The sequence below is a fragment of the Triticum urartu genome, chromosome 7 (assembly GCF_003073215.2).
Source record: "Triticum urartu cultivar G1812 chromosome 7, Tu2.1, whole genome shotgun sequence".
Classification (NCBI taxonomy): Eukaryota; Viridiplantae; Streptophyta; class Magnoliopsida; order Poales; family Poaceae; genus Triticum; species Triticum urartu.
Genome location: NC_053028.1, coordinates 545,404,730 through 545,432,475, shown reverse-complemented (window position 1 = coordinate 545,432,475; position 27,746 = coordinate 545,404,730). Strand labels below are relative to the sequence as shown.

Genomic DNA, 27,746 nt, shown 5'->3' with positions numbered 1-27,746 from the left:
CGTTTACGCTCACTTTTATCATTAGTTACCTTACTGTTTTTATATTTTCAGATTACAAATACTTTTATCTACCATCCATATACCACTTGTATCACCATCTCTTCGCCGAACTAGTGCGCCTATACAATTTACCATTGTATTGGGTGTGTTGGGGACACAAGAGTCTCTTTGTTATTTGGTTGCAGGGTTGCTTGAGAGAGACCATCTTCATCCTACGCCTCCTACGGATTGATAAGCCTTAGGTCATCTACTCGAGGGAAATTTGCTACTGTCCTACAAACCTCTGCACTTGGAGGCCTAACAACGTCTACAAGAAGAAGGTTCTGTAGTAGACATCAGTACAATTGCCTCATCAAGTTCTACTTTCCTCCCACTCACTTCTTTCGAGAGAAACTCCTTCTCTAGAAAGGATCCATTTTTAGCAACGAATATCTTGCCTTCAGATCTGTGACAGAAGGTGTACCCAATAGTCGCTTTTGGGTATCCTATGAAGACACATTTTTCCGATTGGGGTTCGAGCTTATCAGGTTGAAACTTTTTCACATAAGCATCGCAGCCCCAAACTTTAAGAAACGACAACTTGGGTTTCTTGTCAAACCACGGTTCATAAGGTGTCGTCTCAACGGATTTAGATGGTGCCCTATTTAACATGAATGCATCCGTCTCTAAAGCATAACCCCAAAACGATAGCGGTAAATCGGTAAGAGACATCATAGATCGCACCATATCTAATAAAGTGTGGTTACGACGTTCAGACACACCATTACATTGTGGTGTTTCAGGTGGCGTGAGTTGCGAAACTATTCCGCATTGTTTCAAATGAAGACCAAACTCGTAACTCAAATATTCTCCTCCATGATCAGATCGTAGAAACTTTATTTTCTTGTTACGATGATTTTCCACTTCACTCTGAAATTCTTTGAACTTTTCAAATGTTTCAGACTTATGTTTCATCAAGTAGATATACCCATATCGGCTCAAATCATCTGTGAAGGTCAGAAAATAACGATACCCGCCACGAGCATCAATACTCATCAGACCGCATACATCACTATGTATTATTTCCAATAAGTCTGTTGCTCATTTCATTGTTCCGGAGAACGGAGTCTTCGTCATCTTACCCATGAGGCATGGTTCGTAAGCATCAAGTGAATCATAATCAAGTGATTCCAAAAGTCCACCAGCATGGAATTTCTTCATGCACTTTACACCAATATGACCTAAACGGCACTGCCACAAATAAGTTGCACTATCATTATTAAACTTATATCTTTTGGCTTCAATACTATGAATATGTGTATCGCTACTATCAAGATTTAGTAAAAATAAACCACTCATCAAGGGTGCATGACCATAAAATATATTACTCATATAAATAGAACAACCATTATTCTCTAATTTACATGAATAACCGTCTCGCATCAAACAAGATCCAGATATAATGTTCTTGCTTAACGCTGGCACCAAATAACAATTATTCAGGTCTAAAACTAATCCCGAAGGTAGATGTACAGGTAGCGTGCCGACGGTGATCACATCGACTTTGGAACCATTTCTCACGCGCATCGTCACCTCGTCCTTAGCCAATCTTCGCTTAATCCGTAGCCCCTGTTTCGAGTTGCAAATATTAGAAACAGAACTAGTATCAAATATCCAGGCGCTACTGCGAGCATTAGTAAGGTACACATTAATACCATGTATATCAAATATACCTTTCACTTTGCCATCCTTCTTATTCACCCAATACTTGGGGCAGTTCCGCTTCCAGTGACCAGTCCCTTTGCAGTAGAAGCACTCAGTCTCAGACTTAGGTCCAGTCTTGGGCTTCTTCACTTGAGCAGCAACTTGCTTGCTGTTCTTCTTGAAGTTCCCCTTCTTCCCTTTGCCCTTCTTCTTGAAACTGGTGGTCTTGTTGACCATCAACACTTGATGCTCCTTCTTGATTTCTACCTCCGCAACCTTTAGCATTGCGAAGAGCTCGGGAATTGTCTTATCCATCCCTTGCATATTATAGTTCATCACGAAGCTCTTGTAGCTTGGTGGCAGTGATTGAAAAACTCTGTCAATGACACTATCATCACAAAGATTAACTCCCAGCTGAATCAAGTGGTTGTGGCACCCATACATTCTGAGTATATGTTCATTGACAGAACTATTCTCCTCCATTTTGCACCTGTAGAACTTATTGGAGATTTCATATCTCTCAATCCGAGCATTTGCTTGAAATATTAACTTCAACTCCTGGAACATCTCATATGCTCCATGACGTTCAAAATGTCGTTGAAGTCCCGGTTCTAAGCCGTAAAGCATGGCACACTAAACTATCGAGTAGTCATCAGCTTTGCTTTGCCAGACGTTCTTAACGTCGTCAGCAGCATCTGCAGCAGGCTTGTCACCCAACGGTGCTTCCAAGACGTAATTCTTCTGTGCAGCAATGAGGATAATCCTCAAGTTACGGACCTAGTCCGTGTAATTGCTACCATCATCTTTCAACTTAGCTTTCTCTAGGAACGCATAAAATTCAACGGAACAACAGCACGGGCCATTTATCTACAACAACATAGACATGCAAAATACTATCAGGTACTAAGTTCATGACAAATAAAAGTTCAATTAATCATATTACTTAAGAACTCCCACTTAGATAGACATCCCTCTAATCATCTAAGTGATCACGTGATCCATATCAACTAAACCATGTCCGATCATCACGTGAGATGGAGTAATTTTCAATGGTGAACATCACTATGTTGATCATATCTACTATATGATTCACGCTCGACCTTTCGGTCTCAGTGTTCCGAGGCCATATCTGCATATGCTAGGCTCGTCAAGTTTAACCTGAGTATTCTGCGTGTGCAAAACTGGCTTGCACCCGTTGTATGTGAACGTAGAGCTTATCACACCCGATCATCACGTGGTGTCTCGACACGACAAACTGTAGCAACGGTGCATACTCAGGGAGAACACTTGTACCTTGAAATTTAGTGGGAGATCATCTTATAATGCTACCGCCGTACTAAGTAAAATAAGATGCATAAAGGATATTCATCACATGCAATAAAAAAAGTGATATGATATGGCCATCATCATCTTGTGTCTTTTGATCTCCATCTCCAAAGCACCATCATGATCACCATCGTCACCGGCTTGACACATTGATCTCCATCGAAGCATCGTTGTCGTCTCGCCAACTATTTCTTCTATGACTATCGCTACCGCTTCGTGATAAAGTAAAGTAATTACATGGCGATTGCATTTCATACAATAAAGCGACAACCATATGGCTCCTGCTAGTTGCCGATAACTGTGTTACAAAACATGATCATCTCATACAACAATTTATATAATCACGTCTTGACCATATCACATCACAACACGCCCTGCAAAAACAAGTTAGACGTCCTCTATTTTGTTGTTGCAAATTTTACGTGGCTGCTATGGGCTTAGCAAGAACCGTTCTTCCATACGCATCAAAAATCACAACGTGGTATAGTGATTGCTTTTTGATCTTTAGAAAGAACCCTGTTCATTGAAACCGATTCAACTAAAGTTGGAGAAACAGACACCCACTAGCCACCTATGAGTGAAGCACGTCAGTAGAACCAGTCTCGCATAAGCGTACGCGTAATGTCAGTCTAAGCCGCTTCATCCAACAATACCACTGAATCAAGAATAAACTAGTGAAGGCAAGCAATACGTATATACTCACGCCCACAACTCATTTGTGTTCTACTCGTGCATATAACATCTACGCATAGACCTTACTCGGATGCCACTGTTAGGGAACGTAGTATTTCAAAAAAATTCCTACGATCATGCAAGATCTATCTAGGAGATGCATAGCAATGAGAGGGGGAGAGTATGTCTACGTACCCTCATAGACCGAAAGTGGAAGCGTTAAGTAATGCGGTTGATGTAGTCGAACGTCTTCGCGATCCAACCGATCAAGTACCGAACGCACGACACCTCCGCGATCTGCACAGGTACAGCTTAGTGACGTCCCTCGTACTCTTGATCCAGTTGAGGCTGAGGGAGAGTTTTGTCAGCACAACGGCGTGATGACGGTGATGATGAAGTTACCGATGCAGGGCTTCGCCTAAGCACTACAACGATGTGACCGAGGTGGAAATCTATGGAGGGGGCACCGCACACGGCTAAGACAACTATCAACTTGTGTGTCTATGGGGTGCCCCCCTTCCCCGTATATAAAGGAGTGTAGGAGGGCAGGGCAGGGCCGGCCCTCTCTATGGCGCGCCCCAAGGGGGATTCCTACTCCTAGTTGGAGTAGGTTCCCCCCTTTTCCCTAGTTGGAGTAGGAGAAGAAGGAAGAGGGAGAAGGAGAGAAGGAAAGGGGGGCCGGCCCCTCCCCAATTTGGATTGGGCTTGGGGGGGCGCCCCCACTTGGCCACCTCCTCCTCTCTCCCACTATGGCCCATTAAGGCCCATTGACTCCCCGGGGGTTGCGGTAACCCCCCGGTACTCCGGTAATTGTCTGAACTTATCCGAAACCATTCTGGTGTCCAAACATAGCCTTCCAATATATCAATCTTTATGTCTCGACCATTTCGAGACTCCTCATCATGTCCATGATCACATCCGGGACTCCGAACCACCTTCGGTACATCAAAACAGATAAACTCATAATACTGATCGTCATCGAACGTTAAGCGTGCGGACCCTACGGGTTGGAGAACTATGTAGACATGACCGAGACTCATCTCTGGTCAATAACCAATAGCGGAACCTGGATGCTCATATTGGTTCCTACATATTCTACGAAGATCTTTATCGGTCAAACCGCATAACAAGATACGCTGTTCCCTTTGTCATCGGTATGTTGCTTGCCCGAGATTCGATCGTCGGTATCATCATACCTAGTTCAGTCTCGTTATCGGCAAGTCTCTTTACTCGTTCCGTAATGCATCATCTCGTAACTAACTCATTAGTCACACTGCTTGCAAGGCTTATAGTGATGTGCATTACCGAGAGGGCCCAGAGATACCTCTTTGACAATCGGAGTGACAAATCCTAATCTCGATCTATGCCAACTCAACAAACACCATCGGAGACACCTGTAGAGCATCTTTATAATCACCCAGTTACTTGTGACGTTTGATAGCACACTAAGTGTTCCTCCGGTATTCGGGAGTTGCATAATCTCATAGTCATAGGAACATGTATAAGTTATGTAGAAAGCAATGGCAACAAACTAAATGATCATAGTGCTAAGCTCACGGATGGGTTAGGTCAATCACATCATTCTCTAATGATGTGATCCCGTTCATCAAATGACAACTCTTATCCATGGCTAGGAAACTTAACCATCTTTGATTAATGAGCTAGTCAAGTAGAGGCATACTAGTGACTCTCTGTTTGTCTATGTATTCACACATGTACTAAGTTTCCGGTTAATACAATTCTAGCATGAATAATAAACATTTTTCATGATATAATAAAATATAAATAACAACTTTATTATTGCCTCTAGGGCATATTTCCTTCAGGGTGAACAAATTATTGTCGAGCAATTGATAGAAAAGCGCAAACTTATGACGATATCCAAGGCAATGATTATGAATATAGGCATCATGTCCGTGTCAAGTAGACCGACTCCTGCCTGCATCTACTACTATTACTCCACACATCGACCACTATCAAGCATGTATCTAGTGTATCAAGTTCATAAGAACGGAGTAACGCCTTAAGCAAGATGACATGATGTAGAGGGATAAACTCAAGCAATATGATGAAAACCCCATCTTTTTACCCTTGATGACAACAATACAATACGTGTCTTGCCACCCCTACTTTGTCACTCGGTGAGATCACCACAAGATTGAACCCAAAACTAAGCACCTCTCCCATTACAAGAAAAACCAATATAGTTGGACAAACCAAACCGATAATTCGAAGAGAAATACAAGGATATCAAATCATGCATATAAGAATTCAGAGAAGATTCAAATAATTTTCATAGATAAACTGATCATAAATGTACAATTCATCGGATCTTGACAAACACACCGCAAAAGAAGATTACATCATATAGATCTCAAGAACATCAAGGAGAACATGGTATTGAGGATCAAAGAGAGAGAAGAAGCAATCTAACTACTAGCTATGGACCCGTAGGTCTGTGGTAAACTATTCACGCTTCATTGGAAGGGCAATAGAGTTGATGTAGAAGCCCTCCGTGATCGAATCCCCCTCCCGACAGTGTGCCGGAAAAGGTCCCTAGATGGGATCTCACTGGTACATAATGTTACGGCGGCGGAAAAGTATTTTGGGGCATGCTTCTGGTCGTTTGGGAATATTTGTGAATTTATAGAGCTGGGAGGGAGGTTGGTGGACTCCCGAGGGGCCCACAAGCCAAGGGCGTCCCCCTAGGGCGCGCCCTGAGGGCTTGTGGAGCCCTCGTGACTCTTCTAACTTCATCTGCAAGTTATGTGGGTGTCTTCTAGTCCAAGAAAAATCATCGCGAAAGTTTTATTCGTTTGGACTCCGTTTGATATTCCTTTTCTGTAAAACTCAAAAATAAGGAAAAAATAGAAAGTGCCATTGGGTTAATACGCTAGTCCCAAAAATAATATAAAATAGCATACTAATGCATATAAAACATCCAAAATAGATAATATAGTAGCATGGAACAATAAAAAATTATAGATATATTGGAGACGTATCAGCTACCCTGCCTCTTGTCATCGCTGCTGCAGGAACCTCGTCGCGGCTTCGACCTCACTTCAGAAACCATCCCATATAGAACTAGCGAATACGCCGAAGAGTCTACTACTGCAACCCTACTATGACCAAGCCATCACACATCCACATAGCTGTTGGCGCACTAGTCGCCGACGACCACCACCACTCACCATGGATCCATCTATAGCTGAGACTAGCTCCAAAGCAATGTCCTCAAGTGGAAACCACAAAAAAGTGCCACCATCTCCCGGTCCGGGACAACCCGGTCCAAGTTTCCCTCGAAGCGACAAGGGCAACGCGACCAGGGCGGCATCGACGACACCTTCAGCAAGGAGACGACACCCGCAAATAGCACTGTCGTTGGCCTAGACCACATAGGTGCTCAACTTTCACCGACAGCCTCGCCTCATAGACCCATGGCTATCTGGCCCAGCTGAACCAGCACCCACGTCCTCTGCAATGCCGTAAAATGAGCATGCACCAGGAACGCCAGCATAGGACAACACAACTGCCGGGTCTAGGAATCCAGATCCAGAGCAACACTGTCCTACGCCTCGATGGGAGGACACCTGTCGAGGCCATCATCGGGAGGGACGCCACCCAGCATGCACTCAAGCGCGGAGACGCTTCACTGGCAGCAAGGACGACAGGATCTGATGCCTCACCGGGATCAACAAGGGCACTGGAAAATGGTGCCTCACCAGAAGCCTATGACGCGCCACAACACCATGGATGAGAAGGCCATGCGTCGTCGCATAGCCTGGGTTGCCGCATCTCTGGGAGGAGCACCGGCGCTAGGGACGGTCGTCGCCTCGTCCTTGAATTGAAGGGGGGAAACGCCATGCGCCGAGAGAGCTCGCCCGGACACCGCCGGCCGTGATGGCGAGGGGTTGAGAAGCGGAAGAGGTCTATGGTGGCTATCGGCTAGGGTTCCGCCGTGTCACCCGTGAGAGCGACGCTGGAGGTCGGGTGTGGCTTACGGGTTTTGATGACCAAAGGGGCCACTTGATATAGCTTAGTCCTATACAAGGCAAGATTTAATGGCATCATCAAACTTTGCTATCCGCAAGTTGATTAGGGAGGCAACTTAAAGCGGCATGGCAAACTGCTAGACACAATTGCTAGCACAAAAGACAACTATAGTCTAGATATTGTCCATTTGAAAGAGGGTAGAAGTCATCTTTATGAGTCACTGTGGAGCAGTGAGATCACCCTTGTTGGTGTCATTCCTTCCTCTTTTCTTGCCTTGTTATTGACGAGCATCTCTAGTGTGGTGTTTTTGGGTTTACCTTGCAATGAGAGGCATTTAAATGTTTGGCCACTTTGCTTGAGAATTCAGGTAGATCAGAAACCATATCATAAGGGGATTTGTGCCATGCATGTGCGAGAGACTGACCCATTATTTTTGGCTTTCGATTTTTAATCTCTCGTCTCTTAAACCAAATGTCCAAGGTAATTTAGGTTTTCATATTCGTGTTTATTGGTCGAGGGCTGTCATATAAGACCCATTTTGAATACGTCTTGACAAGTTTTTAAAACATTGTTAAATTTCATTTGCTGAAACTTGATACAACAAACGACAAAAATCGTAACTTTCAGCAACTAAAACTTAAAACTTGATGTGGCCCTGTGCGAAATTCAATGACTCTGCGGATCTCGAGGCAATCATGGGATTCCTTTTTTGTTACCGAGGTCGACCCCAAAGCCATAATGTCTCAAAACGAAGAGGCTATAGAGAAACTTTGATTTTTTTCCTTTGTCTCAAACTTCGTGAAGAACTCCGCTCTATATCTCCAACAAAAAAGTTGGGATGCGCCCCAGTTGTACACTCCCTTCGTTCGGAGAACCCTTGTTGATTCTGGACATGCATGGCTGAGCAGGTGCGTGCCCGTGCGAATTTCTAGGCATAATTGACTAACGTTTTTTAGAATATTTCTAATGATGTTATATGCATAGATGTGTTTCGTAGTAGTACTTCTTTAATTTAGTTTTAGAGGTGCATTTTAACTAAATACACATATTCTTTGGTGGGGTATTTTGTCTAAATATGCCTGCGCACTTATGTTTTGGGATCATAAATGCCATTATACAGAATTACCATATTACGTAGAAGTAGAGGTACTAATGCCAAAGATGTTTTTTTTTCAACTCAAGCCAAACATGTACTCCTTCCGTTCTAAAATTAGTGTCTTAACTTTGTACTAGCTTTAGTACAAAGTTAAGACACTTATTCGGAAAGAATGAAGTACTTGATTTGCATATTGTTTAATTTTCATGTACATTAAAAACATTTCTTATACATGTTTCACATTTTTCAAATGGGTGATTAATATTTTTCATATTTATATGTAAAGTGATTTTATAATACATATATTTAGAATATAAGCAAATTAAAAAATAATAGCAAATATTGTAAGCAAATATGTGAACAAAAAAGGATGAAAAGAAGGCGGAAGGCCTGTGTGGTTCACGCTGGACTGGCCCATTCTGCGACTTCTTGGGGGCGAAAAATGAGGGAGCAACTAGTTAACGAGCGCTCCTTCGGGAGCCTCACAACGATCAGCGCCATTTGGCGCGCTCTTAGCCATTTGCCATGTGTCGCGCTCTGGATGCTCCCTTTGAATTTTGTATTTTTTTTTATTTTTTCGCACGTGTTTTCGGCTTTTTAAACGCTTTTTTCCGGTTTTTTCCAACGTTTTGGTTTTCCTCCGGTCTTTCTTAGCTTTCCGAATTTTTTTTTGCGCGAAAAAACGCGTTTTTTTTCTTTCGTGAAAGTCACGGTTTTTCTTCCGCGAGAGGCACGGTTGTGCTTTAGCAAGAGTCACAGCCGTGCCTTTCGGAAACGAAAAAAACGCGTTTTCTGTTTTTTTTCTTTCGCGAGAGTCACGGTTTTGCTTCCGCGAGAGGCACGGTTGTATTTTCACGAGAGTCACGGCCATGCCTCTCGGTAAGGGAAAAACAAAACGCGTTTTTTGTTTTTTTTCTTTCGGGAGAGTCACGGTTTTGCTTCCGCGAGAGGCACAGTTGTGCTTTCGCGAAAGTCACGGCCATGCCTCTCGGAAAGGAAAAAAAATACGCGTTTTCTGTTTTTTTCTTTCGTGAGAGTCACGGTTTTGCTTTCGCGAGAGGCATGATTGTGCTTTCGCGAGAGTCACGGCCGTGCCTCTTGGAAACAGAAAAAAACGCATTTTCTGTTTTTTTTCCTTTCACAAGAGTCATGGTTTTGCTTCCATGAGAGGCACGGTTGTGATTTCGCGAGAGGCACGGACGTGCCTCTTTCGGAAAGGGAAAAAAACCATGCTTCTGGTCCGGTTTTTTCGTCCGGTTTTTTTTCATCCGGTTTTTTCGTTAAAAAAAGTTCGTCAAAACCTATCAACATGGGATCTAGTTTAAAAATCTCGACGCGAGGAATTCAACGGTGAAAACGGTTCGAGATTTGGACGCACGGTTTAAAAGATAAAACGTTTTGAATAAATGGATCTGTGAAAAAAGGGAAAACTCTCAGGTTGCGACAAATGGCGCGCTATATGTGCGCCACTTGTCGCGACCTGGGAAAGTAGAGTGCTCTTTGCAACAAGTACTCCTTAATTAGTGATTTCGGAAAAATGACCAGTGAGACTGTTTGCCGTCAAACGAGACATAGTGGCATCCCTGTGCGAAGCCCTGACTATGTGCTGCCTTGAGCGGCACGTATGATTTCCCCCCTAAGTCGGTACGCAAGTCTCACTGGTTACATGGTTCACGGCCTAGTGGGACGCAGCCCAGATAGTTAGAAGAAGCAGCCCACCCCCTCAAAAAAAAAAAAAGCAGCCACAGGGCAGGAACATGACAAATCGCTCATCCACCGAGCTGTCTCGTACGCTGTACGGCCGCAGACACGGATAATAAAAAATGTAGTACCTAGTTTCAAAAAAAAAAGTACCCCGCCTATCAGTATAAACGGGAAACGTGCACGTCAAAACTTGTCTCAAAAGTGCATGCGGCGGGTTGATTGAACAACTATGAAGTCGCGCTCGCGCGTACGCTTTCGCTGTGTGTTCGCCGGTGCACCACGTAGCGTTTCTTCCCGGGCGATCACGACGGCTAAAAGAGCACCCAAGATTGGACGACACGTCCACGTCCGTCCGTGGAACGGACGTGCCTGACCACGCTCGCGCGCAGAGACGCAGTGCTCGAGCTTATCGTTTCTGCACGTTTCAGATAATTCTTACAAGTACTTAGAACAATTGCAATGGATATTCTTACTGCTAACCACCTAGCATTGTACCCTCGTAATAAAAAAAACCCCACCTAGCACTGTAGCATGTGAAATAAATAATCTCACCCGAGTGGCTATTGCGGTATTCGAACCTAATATCGCAAAGGCATTTGCAGGCGTCGTTTTTCTTTACTGTTGGTTTAATACGGTTTTCAAGCTCAGATGGATGACATACAATCAAAAAAATAAGACTAGTATGCTTTTCTAATTAATTTTATTGTTTACTGGTCATTCTATGTCTAGTTATCTATCCATTGCATTGGTCTTTTTTTCTCGATAGATCTAAGATTCTCTCTAGGTGTCTTTGTTATCCAGTTATCTATCCATTGCATTGGCCTTTTTTTTTTCTCGATAGATCTAAGATTCTCTTTAGGTGTCTTTGTTAAAAGAAATACCGGAGGAATAATTACTAGAGATGGGACTAATCATGTAAAGAATGAAGTGCTATTGTTTTTTAATTTGCTTATATTCTAAATATATGTATTATAAAATCACTTTACATATAAATATGAAAAATGTTAATCACCCATTTGAAAAATGTGAAACATGTATAAGAAATGTTTTTAATGCACATGAAAATTAAACAATATGTATGGAAACAAAGTAGACATCAAAACATATGTATGAATGTTTTTGTTAATCATGTACCTGAAAAATATTAAATGTGTATGTAAAAAATATTCCTGTTGTATACAAAAAATATACAATGTGCATGAAAAAAGTAGACATAGAAAATATATGTTTTAAAAAATGTTAGTCATGTATTTGAAAAGTATTTAACATGAAACGACAAATGCACAATGTGTATGGAAAAAAAGTCAGAAGAAATATATGTTTTAAAGAATGTTAATCATGTATTTGAAAAGTACTAAAAGTGTATATAAAAATGTATAACGTGTAAGGAAAAATTAAAGATAAAAAATATAAGTTTTAAAAAATGTTAATGACATACTTTAAAAATGTTAAACATGTATCTGAAAAATGTACCTGCTGTATACGTAAAATATACTCCCTCTGTTCCTAAATATTTGTCTCTCTAGAGATTTAAACAAATGACCATATATGGAGCAAAATGAATGAATCTACACTCTAAAATATGTCTATATACATCCGTATGTTGTAGTCTATTTGAAATCTTTAAAAAGACAAATATTTAGGAACAGAGGGAGTAGAAGCTGTATGAAAAAAGTTGACACAAAAATATGTGTTTGAAAAAAATGTTAATCATATATTTGAAAAGTTGTTCAACGTGTACACAAAAAATGTTTATACAATGTAAAAAAATGCACGCATAGATTATAATTTTTTTATTGCCATTAAAAATGTACATGGAATTTTAAAGGAATATTCACGTGTTTCCAGAAAACGTCTGTGAATATTTTTTATATGTTTATACAGTGTTCAAAGTAGTTCACGTAGTTTAAAAAATGTTTATTGCCACAAAATATATGGTCAATGTGTATTTAATAATTTTTGACCAAGTATTAAAAAAAGTGGTCAAAAAATATATTAGAACAAAAATTTATATCGTGTATTTGAAAAAACATAAATTTTGTATTTAAAAAATAATCAATATTTATCAAAAATGTTTCACATGTACTCTAAAAACATATATTGTGTACCGAAAAATAGACATGTGTGAAAAAAGGAAACCAATGCAAACCGACAAATAAGAAAAGAAAAAAAAGAAAAATTTGTATTTTAAAAATGTCATCAGGTATTAAAAAATGAAAATGTTGTTAAAAAATGGTTCCTTATGTATACGAATAATGTACAATATATATAAGAAATAGACATCAAATTCACATATTTTTCAAACATACTAATAATGTATTGAGAAAACATTCAATATGTGGGAAAATGTTTCTGATGTATACGAAATATGTTTTATGTAATTTAAAAATATTAAATATGTATAGAAATATAATTCTTATTCTATGCGAAAAGAGAAAAGGAAAAAAACAACGAAAACAAAAATATGCAAAGCAAAGCCAGTAGTCTCTCCCTAATAATAAAGCAGCGATTGCTTCTGGTCGTCGCGTGCTTTTGCAAAAAGACCCTTCTCTTTTTCGGAAATTGAACCCACACTCCCTACCTAAGTGGCTCTAGGGAACACGATTCGGTAAAAAAAAACCTTTCGCGTATCCTCTGTTTCTTGGTATTCAGACCGGCAGTTGGAGGCCGCCGCGACGAACGGGATGGACGAGGTGGCGGAGCAGGGGCCCCGGCGAGTGGGGAGCTGGAGGCACAACGCATCCCGGCGTCGCACGGGGACTACGAGCCGGCGGCGCACCTGTCACCAACCAGCGCAGACCCCGAGGCCGTGACGACGAGGGGAGAATCAGAATGAGGAGGATGCCGCTGCGGCAGCGAAGGTAGCCAGCAGCCTGATGAAGCATCTACGGCCCAGCTTCTCCGGCGCGCCATCCGGAGATGGGACGGACGGATCGAGGCGGAGAACGATGGAGAGGTGGTCGGAGGCAGCGAGCTCCAAGGCAGGCGGGGTGATGCGCAGGGCCGGCCCTGGGCCAGGGCAGCGGGGGCGACGGCCTGGGGCCCAGCCAAACTAGGGGCCCCGACCCAGGCCATATATATATATGCTTGAGGTACAGCCATACAAGTGGAGAACCAACAAGGCCTGAGAGGCCCATCGTGATATGTATGTAGATAAGAAGCCCAAAGAATGCACACGCTGAATTCGTTCCGAATAACGATCGGTTGTAAGTATATGTACGTGTTTGCGCGGAGCCATGGCTGTCAGTTTTTTTTCCTTTTGACCTTTCCGTCGCTGTTAGTTTGATTGCTTCTTCAATTCTCCAAACCCAATCGATAGCAGTATTCACAAGCTCGGGGCCTATGGCTTCGTTTCCCATCATAAACGGAGGACGGAGTGGCCCAATGCCGTGAAACTCTGCCGCAGTCCGGAGCATTGCAACGGCTGCCGACTGCGCCTAGGGCGAGGAAAACCCGAACGAGTGAGGTAATTTATTTTATGAATCGTTTAGCCCTTAATTTTAATCTGATGGATGGAAATTAAGTTGTATTCTTGTTTTTATAACACTTGCACTCTTTGAGGAGATAGCTGGTCTTGGTCACGTGGTCTCAACGTTTTGCACTTGGATAGTTGTAGAGCACACCAGTGTTGGAGCACACATTATTGCTGCTAATTTACCCCAAGTTGAGGTGTTCTCCTTTTTGTTTTTACAAATATATTGCCTAAAACATTTATCTAATTCTGAGAAGAGAACAAGGAGAAAATGAGCACATCAGTTAACTAAATTTTAGAAGGAGATTATGAATAAATTTATTTTTTGGAATCACACTACTTTATAATCTAAAGCAATTAGATGCCAATATTATTGAAGCACCACAACCTATTATTATCATATACTTCCTCCGTAAAGAAATATAAAAATGTTTAGATCACTACTTTAGTGATCTAAATGCTTCTATATTTCTAAGAGCGTTTAGATCACTAAAGTAGTAACCTAGACGCTCTTGTATTTTTTTATAGAAGAAGTACTATTTACAAGGGGAAAATATATCATAGTTTATGGCTTTACCAGATTTTTTTCATATCAAAGTATGGAATTCTTTTTTTCCTCCACTGCGGCCGCTGGGCCCACTCATGGAGTCCGCCCTGGGGCCCTCGAAACTCCAGGGCCGGTCCTGGTGATGCGGTTCCAGATGGACGACGGCTTCGCGGGCGGCTGGGCCGAATCGGGCTGCCGTGGCCCAAGCGGCGGACGAACAGGCGCTCCTCTCGTCGTCCTCCTCCCGACGGCAGGCCAAGCAGGCGGCAGGAGCTTCTCCGTTCTGCTTGGCGACCTCAGGGTCCCGCTCTTCGGGGCGCTGCTCCAGCAGAGCAGCAGCACGCGCCTCGAATGGCAGGGGCGGCCGCCGTGGTTTGAGGACGTGCTGCGGGCGCCGACGGCTACCACGCCCCGGCGGTGGTGGACGCGCGGCGACACTCTCTGGGCGTGCTCTTGCTGGAGCTCCTCAACGGCAAGTCCCCGACGCACGCGTCGCTGCAGGATGGCGACGGCGGCACGCTGGATCTGCCGCGGTTGGTGCAGTCAGTGGTGCGCGAGGAGTGGACGGCCGAGGTGATTGGCGTGGAGCTGGCGCGACGCCGAGGAGAAGATGGACTCGCTACTGCAGGCACCAGGGAAGCTACAACATAGCACGCCGCTGGCCTCCAGCAACCGGCGCTCCGCACACATCCTTGCCTCCCACGGCCAGATGCTCGGACGGCCCCCCATCACATAGATACACAAACACAACAGCAAGCTTCAGTTATCTGAATTTTCGGTTCAGTGTCCACAACAGCGAGCTTCAGTTATCTGAATTTTTAGTGCAGTGTCGTGATTTGGATGGACGCCCGAACACAACAGCGAGGCCAGCTTCAGTTCTCTGAATCTTCAGTGTGCTGTCATGATTTGTATGGAATTGGAGACCGTGTCCTTCTCCAACATAAGTCAATTTCCAATGTAATCGAGTTCGAGTCTCTGTTCTTCTCCAACGCAAAAGCATGTAGTGCCCGACCCGGATTGGACTTGGCTGTCATAAGGAGGGATCCTCGACCAGAACGTCCATCAGGCCGCGTCCCTCGACCAGAATCTCCATTTCACATTGCAACTCTCAGAGGAGCATCCAATGTCGCTGGCGGAGGAAAATCATCCGTCCAGCCGTACTATGCCGAGTTCGCCGGCGGAAGAAGAACACCCGTCGAGCCCTCCATCGCCTGAGGTGGCTACACCAGAGGTATTTCTCCCCATGAAAGTTACTACACCTGAGGCTAGCATGTTTGCATCTCTGAATTTTTTTTAGAGATTTGTTCAGGATTGTTTGTTGTCTGAACAAGACACATATCTGAAGATTCAGTATTGACTTACACCTTGGAGTTTACATCCGTTGTGGTGTTTTTATATTCTAAACTGAACCATGCTAATCCGACCAAGTTTGGGCCTACACACAGCCAAAAGTTTGAGTGATAGTTATGTTCCAGTTGCATTTATATTCAGATTTCATAGAAGGAACAAAGTTCCAGGAAAAACAACCTGTTAGTGTGTTCCTTGACGTTATACACCTGAGCACCCCTACTGTTAGCACCAAAACTAGCATTATTCTTGGCATGTATATGAATGCTTTGTTTGCATGATTATTTGATTGAAGTAGGGCAGAATAACAGTAAACTGAACCATGAAATTTTAGAATCAGAAAGTAGGCATATACATCGTCATTAGCTCATTTTTCTGAAGTTGCTCCATGTTACTCCAGTTTTAGGTTCTGTCCAGTGATGTTCATCAGAAATGTCACAGTGCGTGTATGCTCTAAGCGATAGGCAACGGACTATGGGGAACATATTTGTTTTTTTATAATCATTTTCTGATTGTTGTTTTCCTGTAGGATATGTCATTACTTTTTTTAGTGGGTAGTGACTGCACTACCTAACCGACTATGATGTACTACCTCTGTTTCAACTGATTCCAGCTCAATGTGTCATCACTATTTAAATTATTTATTAGATGCTCGATGAAATTCAGAACTAAGCAATTTTTTCTTCTGTCTTTTCAGTGATGGGAGGTAGATTGAGCTGATAAATTTCTGCACCCACCTTGAGGTCCATAACGTTCTCCTAATTATATGCAGCCCAATTCGTATAGATGTATTTGTTTGAGGGAGAGGACTATCTGTGATCAGAAGCAACAGTATGTGATCATCATGAGTGCGAGAGATGGCAGGAGTATGTGATATGTATTTCTGTGTACACTACTAATATGTATTGACTGTTCATGTTGGTACAGTAGGTTCATGATTGCTTATGGAAACAATAAAATTACTTGAGGAGGATTTTATGAGTATGTACTTTGAGACTTGAGAGGCTGTTATTGACATGGATTCTCCGTCTACTAGAGAGGCTGGTGTCAAATCAATATCGGAACAAGGGCAATAGAAGTGGAATGAGGTGAAGTCCTATTGATACCTATAATTCATTGATTAACTCAAACAAATGATACTAGACATCAACTACTGCAATTGATCCATGAATATTTATTAGGTTGTAGTATCTATCTAACATCTTAGAAGGGAAAAATGCGATGAACACTTTTTTCTCAAGGTTATCTATATGAGTATATCTTTAAAATGTGGTACAGAGAGCAGAAGGTCTTAAATGCTTGCAAATCCTCAGTTTTAAGAGAATAAGATACAGTCTTAATTTATTTCCAAATTTATTTTTCTATTATTGGAATTCTGAACAGGAGAAGGTTGTTAGCTCGTCGTGTGGTCGATTTGGTTTCTGGAAATTCTTTCGCATACTATGTTTGAGCGCTTTTGTTCTTGAGTTCTTCTGGTGGAGGGAATCAGAAGTGATTCTTCTGCAATGTGAGGAGATCTCCAAATCAAGCCAGCCTCCAAGAGAAGAGAACAAGTAGTACATCTCTACCCAGACGAGCTGAATCTGAACGACTCAGATTGTCATGTTACCGTGTACCAGTCCGGCAGATGTGCAAGTGCAACTACATTGGTTGAGTGTAAGGAAGACTGATTCATCTGCGCGAAGCCAGTATGACAAGGCTAAGTCTGCACAAGGTAAAAAAACACAATAAATTTGGCCCCTTGATATTTCTGTTTATGGGTTGTTTTTCAGGGGAGCTCATAGTTTAGTAGTTCTCTTCTGTGCTAATCTGAATTGTAGGTGGCCCATTGTTTAATTGCTCATGCACATTATTAATTGTGGTTTGCATCGTCAATCTGCACTTTGGTAGGAGCACCTAGGAGTTCCTGACTATTCTCTGGGCAACCTCCTATATTTTATAGTAGTTCAACTTAGCCTTTATTTGTGGCAAACCGTGATTCCGTACTACACCTTGGAATCTTTTTTAAGTCTGAATTGCGTGGTTTACTGACTAAATTTACCCACTAGCTCAGCTGATTTATGCAAAGTACAGTAGTAACTTTGTTTGGATCTGAACTTATATCACTCTAAGAACTTCTACATAGAATGATTTATCATCACTAGAATATTTATGCCCCGTTGTAATGCACGGGCATGTTTTCTTGCAAAATTTATTTTAAATGTTTTTTGCTGGTTGATTATGTTTGGAGTTCCTTTCTTTGTTATTATCTTCATTGCATTGCTAGTTTCTTTTATCCGGTACCATTTTGTGGTTATATATGCTTTACTTATTCACTTAGAATATCAATGTCTTATCGGTGAATCGGTTCACTTGCACAAGGATCTTGCCAAAACATCAAGTTTCCCGAACATAAAAATTATGTCATTTCGGTGGAATAAAGAATTTATCTCTAGCACGGTGAAACAAATAATTTATCTCTAGCACTAAAATTATGTTTCTTACCAACAAGAATGTACACTGCAGTATTTTTATTATGTTACGGCTAATAGTTGGGTTGCTCCATTAGCAAGAAGTCAATTTGTCAGTGGAAACATAGCTGCAAGGATGCGATATTTCAACTTTGAGGTTACTTAAGCTTTTGGACTTCAGATTTAGTTGCCATCACGAAACTGGTATGCAATTGAGCTGCACTTGCGCGCACATGCTGATTTCTAAATATCGCACAGTACTATAGTTGTGATCCTCTAAATAGCTTATATTTGAGCACAGTCTTGCGGAATAGTTACAGTGAACAAAAAGCTTGCATTTGATTGATTTGATTTGTTAGTTTTTTGAATGGTGCTGCCCCTATTAGGCTAAGTAGAAGCACTATACTGGGCCTAAAGTACATCAGGTTACCTTTCATGAGGTCTGTGGAATTTTTGTAATTTGCGGTATGGTATTTTTGGAATTATTTTGGGTACAAGGAAAGAAGTGAGACAGAACTGCAATTTTTTGTGGTAAAATTTACTGAAATTGGTGTTTCTTTTCAAGATTGTATTACTGTTTGCCCATTTGATCCTTGGATGATCTACTAATTTTCTTTTCTATTTGTTGCGGATAATTTGCTTCAGTTCATCAGATTACCTGGAGAAACATGATCATTGTTTATCTAAAGATATATTGGGCATCAGTCCACCTGTCATGAGGTCTCTAAATTTTTGAGGCATGTTTATTTTCTGAATAATTTATTGGAGATACTATGCTTGGACTCACAAATGCATGTAGTGCTTCCACTAGAGGGATGTTCTTCATTTTTTCTGTGCTCTTTCAAGTTTTTGGTCCTTGAAAAGTAATAGTACTTGCTAGGTTTCTAGCTTTACTTTTTTTTGTAGTACAAGCTAAATGTATATGCCTGAATTTACATATCAGAGTGTTTGAGTTGATTAAGGGTATGAGAGAGAACAATTTTCATCCTCAAACAACACCCGACATCATTAATTTTCTTATTTACCAATTGAAACACGAGGCAATAATATCACAACTTAAGTGTGTGAACATATCAATATAAAATGATTGGCCGGATTATGTTTTTATGCATTCTAGAAGTGGCATTTTCGTGAAATTACAAACTAGCTTTACATTTTCTCGAAACACTTTGTGAAATTTTATTGGAGAATATTTTTCTTTTTTTCCATCGTTCGTTGCCCATTTGTCCCGTTCTGCTCCTGTTTGTCATGAGTAATGTGATGTGTTGAAATAGAGGGCGTAAACTTGTGGGGGCTTTTAGCCATGGGGCTATTGGGCTAGAGGCATGCGATATATTTTCCTCCCGTTACAACGCACGAGCCCTTTTGCTAGTAAACCAAATAAATCTTTCCCTAATAATAAAGCACAGATTGACTTTGTCGGGCTCACCGTTACAATACGCTTCTTTTCGTGAATTTACGCTTTCAGTTTTTTTCATCTATATTAGTTTCTACATCCGAGGTGGTACTATTTTACGTGCATATACTATTATCTATATCTATATGACGTGAGGGATGCGATATTTTTCTCGCACATTGCTCCGTTGGGCCTCGACTGGCTGCATCCTGGGCTGCATCCGTGGCCCAGAACAAGGCCGACAAGCCAACGAGGCGTTAAAAAAGATTTCGATGGGGACAGGACTCGAACCTGGGTATCTTCTTCTTCTTCTTCTAAACCGAATCGTTATTTTTCTAAGAAAAACTGCACGCCGTGCTTCTCTCGCTGCACGCTGCTCCTATCCCTCCCCCAGTCGCCATGGATCTTGCTTTTCTGGATCCACTCCTCCCCTCCCAGAGTGTCCGCTCCTCTCCCTCCGCGGGCCGCCAATTCTCTCCCTTCACGAGCTGATGTGGATCTCGCGATGCAGGTGGTGCCCGTTGTAATGGCCATGGCTGACTCGCCAGACGCCGCCGGAGGGAGCCCAATATACCCTAGCTCGATGGGCTCGCCAGCCGCCTAGGTAATAGGGAAAACATGTGTCGCATCGGCACATTTGATACAGAGCAGCAACTGTAAGTTCCTCTCCCTTCTCTAATTAGTATTGAGATTCGATTGCTATTTGATTCAGAGCAGCTACCAAAAGTTCCTCTTTTGATGCACCGAAAACAGCTCTCTCTCTCTCTCTCTCTCTCTCTCTCTCTCTCTCTCTAATTGATGCACAGCTACAGAATGACGTGTATCTATGCTACCTGCTAATGTGATGGCTAATGCACGCGGACTGATTCATGAATTAGCAAAATATTTTCTGCCAGATGTGCTAATATACAAATTTGATGTTCAGGGTGCCCTCCACTTGTTTGTTGTTATGCCTATAAGAGATGATTTTTCTTCATTTTTAAAAAATAAAAAAACCCACAGTGCGGTTGCTCTTATACAGCTTATAAAAAGCAATTACAAGTAAGAAGAGTGGTGTGTTCTCCATAAAACGGAATTGCAGAAGTTCTTGTTTTTGGGCAGGGTAAAATTGGAGGAGTTCACTATTTAAATTTTAGTAGTTCACTATTCAAATCCAGTCCACTTTAAAAGTTCAAAACAATTCATTATTATAATGTAAACAACATACAAATCATTCTTGGAACCTTTGAAGGTTCGCTGGAAAAAAACTTCACTATCACTATCTCTACCTATATGATAATATTGAAGAAAAGACTGTTTATTCTCCTTTTCTTTTTGTCCGCCGTCCACACAGACCTGGTTATTGAGGGCGTGCACCGGATGTGCATAGCAGCACCAGTGCCGACCAATTCGGCGGCGAACGCCATGTGGAGGTGCACGGGATGACGGTAAGATGAGCTTTCTCATTTGTTTTGCCTTCAACATCACGCTCGGATGGTTGTGGGGACTCAACTTTGTGTTGTGGATGCATTAGGCGACGCTGGCGAAGCTGATGTGGAGGTATGCGTGTGTGATGACCTGTTGTTCCTGGCTTCCGACGGTCCATGGTGGGGGAGGACCAAGTGGTGGCCTTCTTTGGTGACTTCATGGGCGTGTCAGCCCTCATCTCCACTTTGTCATCGACGACATCTACGGCCATGACCCTCCGCCATCCACTTACTTGGCACCTCGGTACGCAAATTAAATCCTTCTTCACCTGGCTGGGCCGTTTTTGTTCTGGAATTCGGATGCTTGAGCTGGTGGAGCAGGGTATGATTATGATCTGTGTAATGGGTGTAGAGTGGGAGGGGCTGCCGTTCCAGTTCAGCAGGGGCTGCACCTTCTACCGCAGTGATCCCAACCCGCATGGGCAGCAGCAGATTCAGATTGTGTAAGCATCATTCGCTCACTAGCTAGATCAATTCGAATTTTGTGTTCTGATTTTGCACGTTGCGAGCTTTGCTATATATCACATATCACAACTCTATTATCTTCCAGTAACTCTATCATCTTTCAGTACCATGATGTGTGTGCATATCTCTTTGGTTCTCAAACAAGAGCTGCATGTCTTTCAGTTTGCACTGTGGATGAAGTGCAGTGTACGGTCGGTGTTGTAAGCATAGAGTGTAGGCAGGTCAAGATGCAAGTTTGTTTGGTTTTGACTCCAAGCATGAATATTTGATAATTAGAGAAGGATCTTGGGTAAAGATCTTTGCCTAGATCAATGTAGTCATATAGGCCATGTTATCTTCTAGCAAAAATATAGCAATAATTTCTTCTTTGCCTGTTCCTCTTTTTTTCTTTTTTCTTTCTTTCTTTTCTCAATGCACTGTATGATGATTGTAATGGGCCACATTGGCAAAGACTGGACATTCTGGATTTGGAAGAATGCAATGATCATTTTTTTATGCAGCTCCAAATGCAACGCACAACGAAACAAAAAAATAGATACTCCTAGGCTCGATCTTTCTACTGCAACTAAAAATAAATACTTATTATGACACTTTTCTCGATCTGTTTGGCATGTTTTATTATCTTCTCTGGCCCATGAAGGTTTGGAGATGGTGGCCCATGACGAGGATTTCAGGGGAGATCATACTATGACTATAACAAGAGGCCGAGATTTGACTTGCATTGTATGCGTAAAGCAGGTTCAAGAGCTCCAAGCCAACAATCGCCAGAGCTTTGAAAAAGATGTAAGACTTCTACTTTCTACCTTCTGTCACAAAATTTGTTGTAGCCTGTGTTGAAAATATGCTCTAGAGGCAATAATAAAATAGTTATTATTATATTTCTTTGTTCATGATAATTGTCTATTGTTCATGCTATAATTGTGTTATCCGGAAATCGTAATACATGTGTGAATACATAGACCACAACACGTCCCTAGTGAGCCTCTAGTTGACTGGCTTGTTGATCAAAAGATAGTCATGGTTTCCTGACTATGGACATTAGATGTCATTGATAACGGGATCACATCATTAGGAGAATGATGTGATGGACACGACCCAATCCTAAGCATAGCTCAAAAATCATGTAGTTCGTTTGCTGTAGCTTTTCTGAATGTCAAGTATCATTTCCTTAGACCATGAGATTGTGCAACTCCCGGATACCGTAGGAGTGCCTTGGGTGTGCCAAACGTCACAATGTAACTGGGTGACTATAAAGGTACATTACAGGTATCTCCGAAAGTGTCTGTTGGGTTGGCATGAATCGAGACTGGGATTTGTCACTCCGTATGACAGAGAGGTATTTCTGGGCCCACTCGGTAATGCATCATCGTAATGAGCTCAATGTGATCAAGTGGTTGATCACGGGATCATGCATTACGGTACGAGTAAAGTGACTTACCGGTAACGAGACTGAACAAGGTATTGGGATACTCACGATCGAGTCTCGGGCAAGTAACGTATCGATTGACAAAGGGAATTGTATACGGATTGATTGAATCCTCGACATCGTGGTTCATCCGATGAGATCATCGTGGAGCATGTGGGAGCCAACATGGGTATCCAGATCCCGCTGTTGGTTATTGACCGGAGAGTCGTCTCGGTCATGTCTGCATGTCTCTCGAACCCGTAGGGTCTACACACTTAAGGTTCGGTGATGCTAGGGTTGTTAGGAAGACTTGTATGTGATTACCGAATGTTGTTCGGAGTCCCGGATGAGATCCCGGACGTCACGAGGAGTTCTGGAATGATCCGGAGGTAAAGATTTATATATGGGAAGTTGTCATACGGTCGCCGGAAAGGTTCGGGGGCATATCGGTATTGTACCGGGGCCACCGGAGGGGTTCTGGGGGTCCACCGGGAGGGGCCACCTCTTTCGGGGGGCCTTATGGGCTGTATGGAGAAGGGAACCAGCCCAAGTGGGCTGGGGCGCCACACCCCCCTAGGGCCCATGCGCCTAGGGTTGGGGGGAAACCCTAAGGGGGGCGCCCCCTTGCTTGGGGGCAAGCCCCCCCTTGGCCGCCGCCCCCCCTCTAGATCCCATCTAGAGGGGGCCGGCCCCCTTCCCCCTTCCCCTATAAATAGAGGGTGAGGGGAGGGCTGCACACAACATCAAAGGCGCACCCCCTCCCCTCCCCAACACCTCTCCTCCTCCATAAGAGCTTGGCGAAGCCCTGCCGGAGTACTGCAGCTTCACCACCACCACGCCGTCGTGCTGCTGTTGGAGCCCTCTTCCTCAACCTCTCCCTCCTCCTTGCTGGATCAAGGCGCGGGAGACGTCCTCGCTCCGTACGTGTGTTGAACGCGGAGGTGCCGTCCGTTCGGCGCTAGGATCTTCGGTGATTCGGATCACGTCGAGTACGACTCCATCAACCCCGCTCTCTTAACGCTTCCGCTCGTGATCTACAAGGGTATGTAGATGCACTCTTCTCTCCCTCGTTGCTAGATGACTCCATAGATTGATCTTGGTGATGCGTAGAAAATTTTAAAATTCTGCTACGTTCCCCAACAGTGGCACCATGAGCTAGGTTTATGCGTAGTTACTATGCACGAGTAGAACACAAAGTAGTTGTGGGCGTCGAAATTGTCAATTATCTTGCCGTTACTAGTCTTATCTTGATTCGGCGACATTGTGGGATGAAGCGGCCCGGACCAACCTTACACGTACGCTTACGTGAGACCGGTTCCACCGATTGACATGCACTAGTTGCATAAGGTGGCTGGCGGGTGTCTGTCTCTCCCACTTTAGTCGGATCAGATTCGATGAACAGAGTCCTTATGAAGGGTAAATAGAAATTGGCAATTCACGTTGTGGTTTTGGCGTAGGTAAGAAACGTTCTTGCTAGAAACCTATAGCAGCCACGTAAAAACTTGCAACAACAATTAGAGGACGTCTAACTTGTTTTTGCAGCAAGTGTTTTGTGATGTGATATGGCCAAAGGATGTGATGAATGATATATGTGATGTATGAGATGATCATGTTCTTGTAATAGGAATCCCGACTTGCATGTCGATGAGTATGACAACCGGCAGGAGCCATAGGAGTTGTCTTTATTTATTTATGACCTGCGTGTCAACATAAACGTCATGTAATTACTTTACTTTATTGCTAAAGCGTTAGCCATAGTAGTAGAAGTAATAGATGACGAGACAACTTCAAGAAGACACGATGATGGAGATCATGATGATGGAGATCATGGTGTCATGTCGGTGACAACGATGATCATGGAGCCCCGAAGATGGAGATCAAAAGGAGCAAATGATATTGGCCATATCATGTCACTATTTGATTGCATGTGATGTTTATCATGTTTTACATCTTATTTGCTTAGAACGACGGTAGCTTAAATAAGATGATCCCTCGCAATAATTTCAAGAAAGTGTCCCCCCTAACTGTGCACCGTTGCGAAGGTTTGTTGTTTCGAAGCACCACGTGATGATCGGGTGTGATAGATTCTAACGTTCGAATACAACGGGTGTAAGCCAGATTTACACGCGCAATACACTTAGGTTGACTTGACGAGCCTAGCATGTACAGACATGGCCTTGGAACACAGAAGACCGAAAGGTCGAGCATGAGTCGTATAGAAGATACGATCAACATGAAGATGTTCACCGATGTTGACTAGTCCGTCTCACGTGATGATCGGACACGGCCTAGTTAACTCAGATCATGTTATACTTAGATGACTGGAGGGATGTCTATCTGAGTGGGAGTTCATTGAATAATTTGATTAGATGAACTTAATTATCATGAACTTAGTCTAAAATCTTTACAATATGTCTTGTAGATCAAATGGCCCACGTTGTCCTCAACTTCAACGCGTTCCTAGAGAAAACCAAGCTGAAAGACGATGGCAGCAACTATACGGACTGGGTCCGGAACCTGAGGATCATCCTCATAGCTGCCAAGAAAGATTATGTCCTAGAAGCACCGCTAGGTGAAGCACCCGTCCCACAGAACCAAGACATTATGAACGCTTGGCAGACACGTGCTGATGATTACTCCCTCGTTCAGTGCGGCATGCTTTACAGCTTAGAACCGGGGCTCCAAAAGTGTTTTGAGAGACACGGAGCATATGAGATGTTCGAAGAGCTGAAAATGGTTTTCCAAGCTCATGCCCGGGTCGAAAGATATGAAGTCTCTGACAAGTTCTTCAGCTGTAAGATGGAGGAAAATAGTTCTGTCAGTGAGCACATACTCAAAATGTCTGAGTTGCATAACCGCTTGACTCAGCTGGGAGTTAATCTCCCGGATGACGCGGTCATTGACAGAATCATTCAGTCGCTTCCACCAAGCTATAAGAGCTTTGTGATGAACTTCAATATGCAGGGGATGGAAAAGACCATTCCTGAGGTATGTTCAATGCTGAAATCAGCAGAGGTAGAAGTCAAAAAGGAACATCAAGTGTTGATGGTGAATAAAACCACTAAGTTTAAGAAAGACAAGGGTAAGAAGAACTTCAAGAAGGACGGCAAGGGAGTTGCCGCGCCCGGTAAGCAAGCTGCCGGGAAGAAGCCAAAGAATGGACCAAGCCCGAGACTGAGTGCTTTTATTGCAAGGGAAGTGGTCACTGGAAGCGGAACTGCCCCAAATACTTAGCGGATAAGAAGGCCGACAACACTAAAGGTATATGTGATATACATGTAATTGATGTGTACCTTACCAGTACTCGTAGTAGCTCCTGGGTATTTGATACCGGTGCGGTTGCTCACATTTGTAACTCAAAGCAGGAGCTGCGGAATAAGCGGAGACTGGCGAAGGACGAGGTGACGATGCGCGTCGGGAATGGTTCCAAGGTCTATGTGATCGCCGTCGGCACGCTGCCTCTACATTTACCTACGGGATTAGTTTTAAACCTCAACAATTGTTATTTAGTGCCAGCTTTGAGCATGAACATTGTATTAGGATCTCGTTTAATTCGAGATGGCTACTCATTTAAATCCGAGAATAATGGTTGTTCTATTTATATGAGAGATATGTTTTATGGTCATGCTCCAATGGTGAATGGTTTATTCTTAATGAATCTCGAGCGTAATGCTACACATATTCATAGTGTGAATACCAAAAGATGTAAGGTTGATAATGATAGTCCCACATACTTGTGGCACTGCCGCCTTGGTCACATAGGTGTCAAACGCATGAAGAAGCTCCATGCAGATGGACTTTTAGAGTCTCTTGATTACGAATCATTTGACACGTGCGAACCATGCCTCATGGGTAAAATGACCAAGACTCTGTTCTCAGGAACAATGAAGCGAGCAACCAACTTATTGGAAATCATACATACTGATGTGTGTGGTCCAATGAGTGTTGAGGCTCGCGGTGGCTATCGTTATGTTCTCACCCTCACTGATGACTTGAGTAGATATGGGTATGTCTACTTAATGAAACACAAGTCTGAGACCTTTGAAAAGTTCAAGGAATTTCAGAGTGAGGTTGAGAATCAACGTGACAAGAAAATCAAGTTCTTGCGATCAGATCGTGGGGGAGAATACTTGAGTCACGAATTTGGCACACACTTAAGAAAATGTGGAATAGTTTCACAACTCACGCCGCCTGGAACACCTCAGCGAAATGGTGTGTCCGAACGTCGTAATCGCACTCTATTGGATATGGTGCGATCTATGATGTCTCTTACCGATCTACCGCTATCATTTTGGGGCTATGCTTTAGAGACTGCCGCATTCACTTTAAATAGGGCTCCGTCGAAATCCGTTGAGACGACACCGTATGAATTATGGTTTGGGAAGAAACCTAAGCTGTCGTTTCTAAAAGTTTGGGGATGCGATGCTTATGTCAAGAAACTTCAACCTGAAAAGCTCGAACCCAAATCGGAAAAATGCGTCTTCATAGGATACCCTAAAGAAAATGTTGGGTATACCTTCTACCTCAGATCCGAAGGCAAGATTTTTGTTGCCAAGAATGGGTCCTTTCTAGAGAAAGAGTTTTTCTCGAAAGAAATAAGTGGGAGGAAAGTAGAACTTGATGAAGTATTACCTCTTGAACCGGTAAGTGGCGCAGCTCAAGAAAATGTTCCTGAGGTGCCTGCACCGACTAGAGAGGAAGTTGATGATGATCATGAAACTTCA

At 42.9% G+C, this 27,746-nt stretch overlaps 1 long non-coding RNA gene across 2 annotated transcripts; it reads left to right on the top strand.

Moving 5' to 3' along the window:
• Positions 1–14,608: 14,608 nt before the first annotated feature.
• LOC125524157 lies at positions 14,609–21,252 on the top strand. Of its 2 annotated transcripts, XR_007290572.1 has the most exons (6): positions 14,621–15,724; positions 16,538–16,928; positions 17,224–17,554; positions 20,198–20,342; positions 21,020–21,113; positions 21,200–21,252. It is a non-coding gene; the product is annotated as an uncharacterized LOC125524157 (long non-coding RNA). The 2 variants fall into 2 exon arrangements; XR_007290571.1 differs by having other exon boundaries at positions 14,609–15,724; positions 17,224–20,342.
• The last annotated feature ends 6,494 nt before the right edge of the window (positions 21,253–27,746 follow it).